This window comes from Aotus nancymaae, unplaced genomic scaffold, assembly GCF_030222135.1.
Source record: "Aotus nancymaae isolate 86718 unplaced genomic scaffold, 86718_ANA_hifiasm-v0.15.2.pri h1tg000029l, whole genome shotgun sequence".
NCBI classification, from domain to species: Eukaryota; Metazoa; Chordata; class Mammalia; order Primates; family Aotidae; genus Aotus; species Aotus nancymaae.
The window spans coordinates 27,145,278-27,152,364 of NW_026988442.1; the positions used below are offsets into that span (position 1 = coordinate 27,145,278).

At 50.1% G+C, this 7,087-nt stretch overlaps 1 pseudogene; it reads left to right on the forward strand.

The window, feature by feature from the left end:
- Window positions 1-5,168: 5,168 nt before the first annotated feature.
- On the forward strand, window positions 5,169-6,365 carry LOC105727416 (spermidine synthase-like; annotated as a pseudogene).
- The last annotated feature ends 722 nt before the right edge of the window (window positions 6,366-7,087 follow it).

Genomic DNA, 7,087 nt, shown 5'->3' on the forward strand with positions numbered 1-7,087 from the left:
GACAGGGTTTTGCCATGTTAGCCAGGATGGTCTCAATCTTCTGACCTCATGATCTGACTGCCTCGGCCTACCAAAGTGCTGGGATTATAGGTGTGAACCACTGCGCTGGGCCCAAGTACTCTTATACTATTAAAATAAGTAGCACAGGCTGGGTATGGTGGCTCATGCCTGTCATTCCAGCACTTTGGGAGACCAAGGTAGGAGGATCACTTGAGGCCAGGAGTTCGAAACCAGCTTCGACAACACAGCGAGGCCCCATCTCTATTAAAAAAACAAAAAACAAAAAAGCAGCATTCATTTGTGAAAGACCCAAATCATCTTTGGAGATATGTGTGCCTTGTTTTGGGAAACCCTGTACCATAGCTAGTGTTCTTTTCTCTGGGGGGGGGGTGCTGGAGACTGATTTTTGCAGTCACTTTTGGCAAAGAACCCTTGTTCACTGGAATCATATGCAGAAGAAGTAGGGGTGGCTCTGCCGGGAGAGGAGCATGGAGACCACCCATCCTCATTGGCTCAGAACTGAGGAGTTTGCTGGGACATGGGACTATTGGTGCTAAAACTGGAGAGTTCTGGGCTATCCTGGATAGTCGGTGGCCCTGGAGAGGAAGTTGGAGGATCAGAGTCCAGCTCAGCTGGTTTCCCAGCCCTCATCATGTGGCAGATGTGAGGAGGCTTCCTTGGACCCCGGTACAGGAATGAAGGGGGCCTGTGTCAGGAAAGCAGAAGCTGCAGCCTGAGGTCAGTGTGTGATGAGTGCTGTGGGTGGGCACCTCCGCCTGGCCGGCTTCCGGGGCTGCAGAGGCTGGATAGCTAAAACCTGCATTTCCCGGTCTCTTGAACATGGAGGAGTTGAGGTCCCTGCTTCGGTTAATGCCTCCAGCCTGCGGCACAGTGGGAAGGGTTGGGTCTTCTGCATCAGGTTTCCAGGGCGTGGCCATTCCATTTGCGTTTGTTCCAGGGATGTGGGGGCTGATCAGGGGAAAAACCTGACCCTGAGGTGGCAGTAGCACACACTCGCATCACTGGGCAGGACTTTGACTTTGACAGGTTTGCAAGCAGGGAAGGTCCCTCGCAGCAGAAGCCAGGGAGGGCAAGGGAACTCTGGGGCAGGGCCTTGTGTGACGAAGTGATGTCACTCAGCAGCGCAGCCTGCTAAGGAGTCTCTGGGTCAGGGTGCTCCCAAGGGCAGAGAAATTTTGGGGGCCCTGTAACGACAAGACTTTCTATCTTATGTATGAGTAAGAGCTGTCACGTGAGGTTTTGCAGGTCAGGCAAAGCAGGCAGGCAGTAAATGGCTAAAAATCTCTCTGAGTTATCTTGAAGATAATCAGATGTGTAAAAATTTGAGTTTGGTGCCAGTGGGCTTTTGAGTTAATGGGGCTCAGTTGGCTGTGAAGAAAGAAATGGGCTGGGCACAGAGGCTCACGCTTGTAATCCCAGCACTTGGCGGGGCTGAGGCAGGCAGATCACCTGAGGTCAGGAGTTTGAGACCAGCCTGGCCAACATGGCAAAACCCTGTCTCTATTAAATATACAAAAATTAGCTGGGCGTGGTGGTGTGTGCCTATAGTCCCAGCTACTTGGGAGGCTGAGGCAGGGAAATTGCTTGAACCTGGGAGGCAGCCTCAGCCTCCTGAGTAGCTGGGATTACAGGTACGTATCACCATGCCTGGCTAATTTTTTATATTTTTAGTAGAGATGGGGTTTCACCATGTTGGCCAGGCTGGTCTCGAACTCCTCACTTCAGGTGATCCACCTGCCTCGGCCTCCCAAAGTGCTGGGATTGCAGATGTTAGCCACCGCTCCTGGCCTTCATTTTACTTTGATTACCTCTGCAAAGAAGGTCACATTCTGAGGTACTGCAGGTTAGGATTCCAATAAAGGAATTTTGAAAGGGACACAGTTCAACCCAGGACAGTGAGATGCGTGGAAAGGGCCCCAGGTCACGGCTGCCGAAGTATCCAGGGCTAACAGGCAGCTAAAGGAAAGAAGGGCTGGAGAAGAGCAGGTTTCCACAGGCCTGGGCAACCTCGCATTTAGGAAGCCTGCCGCAGAGGTCCCTGTGTGGGAGCCTTGAAATGCACCTTTCCTGGCTGGATGCAGTGGCTCGCACCTGTAATCCCAGTACTTTGGGAGGTCGAGGAGGGTGGATCATGAGGTCAAGAGTTCAAGACCAGCCTGGTCAACATAGTGAAACACCATCTCTACTAAAAATGTAAAAATTAGCTGGGTGTGGTGGCGCGTGCCTGTAAGCTCAGCCACTAAGGAGGCTGAGGCAGGAGAATCGCTTGAACCCGGAAGGCAGAGGTGGCAGTGAGCCAAGATCGTACCATTGCACTCCAGCCTGGGCAACAGAGTGAGACTCTGTCTCAAAAAAAAAAAAAAGGACCTTCCTGGCACAGGCCAAAGACTTCAAGGACTGTGCTATTGTGATGACTCGTGAACCAGAAAACACCCATTGTCGTGCCAGTGACACATGTCACAGACCCAAGACCATCCTCTCCTCCTGTAAGTGAGTCAGCGGGTTTCAGGATCAGAGCAACCGGGCAGGTGACAGGTCAGGGATGTCCCCTCTGCATAGTCTCCAGGGTGCCTGGGGTGGATTAGCTGGGCAGCGAGATCACAGAGCAACCAGGCTTTATGCTGCTGCAACAAGCGGGCAGGACGTTTCCTCCTTGCCTTTTTCAAACTTGCTGTGGTGGATTCCTTTTTTAGTTCAGGGAAGATTGATGATTTCATTATTTGTGGCACTCAGCAATAAATCTCAGAGTTGCAGCTAAAGTGAGCTCTTTCCCCACGCCGCATCTTCCGCTCTGTTATTCATCATGTTTAATCAATTGCTTACCTCGGACTGCTGCTGCACTTGGGGAGGGCAGGGCGTTATGGACTTGGGACAGTTTTACACTTTAGAGGCTGAGGGGAGGGGACTGCGTTAGGATGGGACAGGGCTGGGGTGGGAGAGCCATGGCTCAAGGTGGGCCAGAGCCAGTGAAGCTTCAACAGAAGCCACAGAATAATCAATAAAGGGAAGTGACAGCAAACCTCTGGGGACCTTGAAGCCTGGCCCTGTTCGCTAAGAAAATCTCTCATAAAAGGGGTGAGACTTAACACCAAAAAGAAAAGGAGAGAAATGGCCGAAGAGTTCTCTGCCAAGGCAACGTTGGAGACTTTAACTCGAGATAAAATGTGCTCTTGTTTGTGTACAATTAATTTTGTCCCCACATGAAAGCTTTTGTCTATCACTTGAGTGTTTCAATAGCAACCGCGTAATTAAGGTAGCATGTGCCTCTTCAGTTTGGGAAGCGGCTGTTTGTGTTAACATGTTGGAGAAGCACACATTGCTTGGACTGGTTCCTGGGTCTGAGAAGGTAAAACACAAAGCAAAACAAAACACACAGAGAATGGAAGAAAACACCTCCAAACAGAGCCTCGGCTCCCGCGGGGATGATGTCATCCAGAACATGTGAGCAGGACCTTGCCTGAGAACTGAGGGGCCTGGGCTTCCTGGGATGGGAGGCTCTGAGGAGGAGAATTTGGTTTCCAGGAACTCTAAAAACTGAGTCATGAATTCAAATGCCCACAGGGACAAGGTAGGAGGTGTGTGTTCAGGAAGGAGTTGGCTGTAGTTTTTCAACACAAGTGTGTCTTGTTTGCATAGCAACACATGAGTGTAAAGACTTCTGTTCCACATAGGAATATGCACTCTCATGTTTCTTGAAATTTATGGATCCCTTAATTTACCCTTTTTTTTTTGCTTTTAATAAAGAGATGGTGTATGACTTTTCTGCTGCTGTGTAACAACAAATTGCCACAAATGTAGGGGCTTAGAACAGCAACCTTGTCTCATCTCACAGGTTTTCCAACATGACGTGGCTGGGAGCTCCTCTGAGGGTCTGACCAGGCTAACATCAAGGTATCTGCCAGGTGGTTCTTATCTGGGACTCGGGGCCTCTTTCAAGTTCACCAGTTGTTGGTAGAATTCATTTCCTTCTCATGCTTTCCATGGGGTCCTCCCTGTGTTCAAGCTAATGATGGTGGGTGGGCTCCTTCTCATGCTTTGAATCTCTCTGCCTTCCTTTTTGCCTTTTAAGGGTTCATGTAAATATCTTGAGCCCACCTGGATAATCCAGGATGATATTCCTATTTTAAGGTCAGCTGACGATTTAATCTTAATTACATCTACACAGTCCCTTTCACTCTGCAATGTGACATAATAATGAAAGTCACATCTGGTGGTGGAGGTTATGGAGACCAACTCAAAGCTGAGAAGTGGAAAACCCGATTAAAAAGGGACGAAAGATCTGAACAGACATTTCGCCAAAGAAGATATTCGAGTGGCAGCTGAGCTCATGGAAAGATGCTCAACGTCTTTGTAAAATCACCATGTGATGGCACGACACACCCAGTGGAATTGCTAAATTGAGAGAGACTGACGAGACCAAGGGTTGGCAAACATTTGGAGCAGACGGAACACTCCTACATTATTGGTGGTGGTTCAAATGGTATCACCACTTTGTAAAAACAGTTCACAGTTTCTTATAAAGTTAAACACACACTTACTGTTTGACCCAATGATCTCACTCCTCAGTATTTATCCAAAAGAAATGAAAACATATGTCCACACATAGCAGCTTTATTCATCATGAAACAACACAAATGTGCATCACCCAGTGAATGGGTAAACACATCAGTGTATGCAGTTACAATGGAATATGATACTACTCAACAGCAATGCAAAAGAAGTGATTTACCAATAAAAGGAACAGGGTTGGGCCGGGGGTGGTGGCTCACGCCTGTAATCCCAGCACTTTGGGAGGCTGAGGCAGGCAGATCATGAGGTCAGGAGTTCGAGACCATCCTGGACAACGTGGTGAAACCCCGTTTCTACTAAAACACAAAAAATTAGCTGGGTGTGGTGGTGTGCACCTGCAGTCTCAGCTGCTCGGGTGGCTGAGGCAGGAGAATTGCTTGAACCCAGGAGGTGAAGGTTGCCTCAGCCGAGATCGCGCCACTGCACTCTAGCCTGGGAGACGAGAGCAAGACTCCATCTCAAAAAGAAAAAAAAAGTAACAGGGATGGAGTTTAAAAGCATGTTGCAGTCGGTCCGAGTGTGCTGTGGCTCCATGTGGCCGGTAGTTCCAGGTCCGTGCCCCACATTGCCTGCCCGCCATGGAGCCTGACCCCAATGGCCCTGCCGCCTCTGGCCTCGCTGCCATCCCTGAGGGATGGTTCCACCAGACGTGCAGCCTGTGGTCCGGGCAGGCCTTGTCTCTGCTCCACGACCTGTAATCACACTACCAGAACATGCTTGTCTTCTGCAGTAAAACCTACAGCAATATGCTGGTGTTGGATGGCGTCACCCCAGGCACAGAGAGGGATGAGTTCTCCTACTAGGAGATGACAGCCAACCTGCCGCTCTGCAGCCACTCCAACCCACGAAAGGTGCTGATCATTGGGGGCAGAGATGGGTGTCTTGCATGATGTGGGGAAAGCACCTCTCCATGGAGTGCGTGGTCCAGTGTGACATTGACAAGGATGTTATCCACGTCTCTAAGAAGTTCCTGCCAGGCATGGCCAATTGCTACTCTAGTTCAAAGTTGACCCTTCTTCTTTTTTTTTTTTTTACAGAGTTTCTCTCTTGTTGCCCAGGCTGAAATGCAATGGTGCAATCTTGGCCCACCGAAACCTCTACCTCTGGGTTCAAGTGATTCTCCTGCCTCAATTTCCCCAGTAGCTGGGATTACAGGCATGCGCCACTACGCCTGGCTAATTTTTTGAATTTTTAGTAGAGACGGGGTTTCTCCATGTTAGTCAGGCTGGTCTCGAACTCCTGACTGCAGGTGATCTGCCCATGTTAGCCTCCCAAAGTGCTGGGATTACAAGCGTGGCCACCCCACCCAGCCCAAAGCCCATCCCTTCATGTGGGTGATGGTTTTGAGTTAATGAAGCAGAACCAGGATGCCTTTGATGTGATCACTGACTTCTCAGACCACATGGGCCCTGCCAAAAGTCTCTTCATGGAAGCCTGTTATCAGCGGAAGAAGGTGGCCCTTGAGGAGGATGGCATTCTCTGCTGCCAGGGAGAGTGCCCGTGGCTGCACCTGCACCTTATAAGGAGATGTGGCAGTTCTGCCAGTTGCCGTGGTGGGCTACACCTACTGCACGGTCCCCATCTACCCCTTCAGCCAGACTGGCTTCATGCTGTGCTGCAGAACATGAGCACCGGTGTCTGAGAGCCTGTGCAGCACCTGACACAGCAGCAGGCGGGGCAGATGCAGCTGAAATACCACAGCTCGGATGTGCACTGCACAGCCTTCATGCTGCCCAAGTTCACCAGCCTGCAAGGCCCTGAATGATGTGAGCTGAGCCCCGCTGCCACCACCAACACCACCCGGGACCTCGGACCAGGGATCCTCCAGGGTGCCTGGGTGCCTCCAGCCCTCCTGCTGCCTCTCACTGATCAACTGGGTGTTACAGGCCCCAGAATGCTGCCCGGCCTGCCCTATCTGCTGTGTGTCTGTGTCTCCCTGTGTGGCATTCATTTTTTTTTCTTTTCTTTTCTTTTTTTTTTTTTTTAGAGACGGGGTTTCACCATGTTGGCCAGGCTGGTCTCGATCGAACTCCTGACCTCAAGCAATCCACCCGCCTCGGCCTCCCAAAGTGCTAGGATTACAGGCGTGAGCCACCGCGCCCAGCCCCCTGTGTGGCATTCAATAGCTAAGCCTATACCAGCTATGCACAGTGCTATCTCTCCCACTTCTGTTGCCCTCCTCATTCACCCGACACATGTATTTACAACAACAACAACAGCAGCAGCATAGCATGTTTAGGAAGAAGCCAGGCCCAATGTAGATCCCATTTGCACGCAGTTCTGGAAAATTCAAAACAAAAGCGACAAAGAGTAGTGGCTGCCAGGGGCTGATCGTGGAGGGAAGAGACTGACTGCCGAGGAACGGGAGATAATTTTTTTGGGATCAGGGAACATTCTGGATTATGATTGTTACGATGATTATTTATAAGACTGCATACAATTGTCAAAACGCAACAAAGTGTTCACTTAAAATTGGTGACTTTTATTGTATGAAATT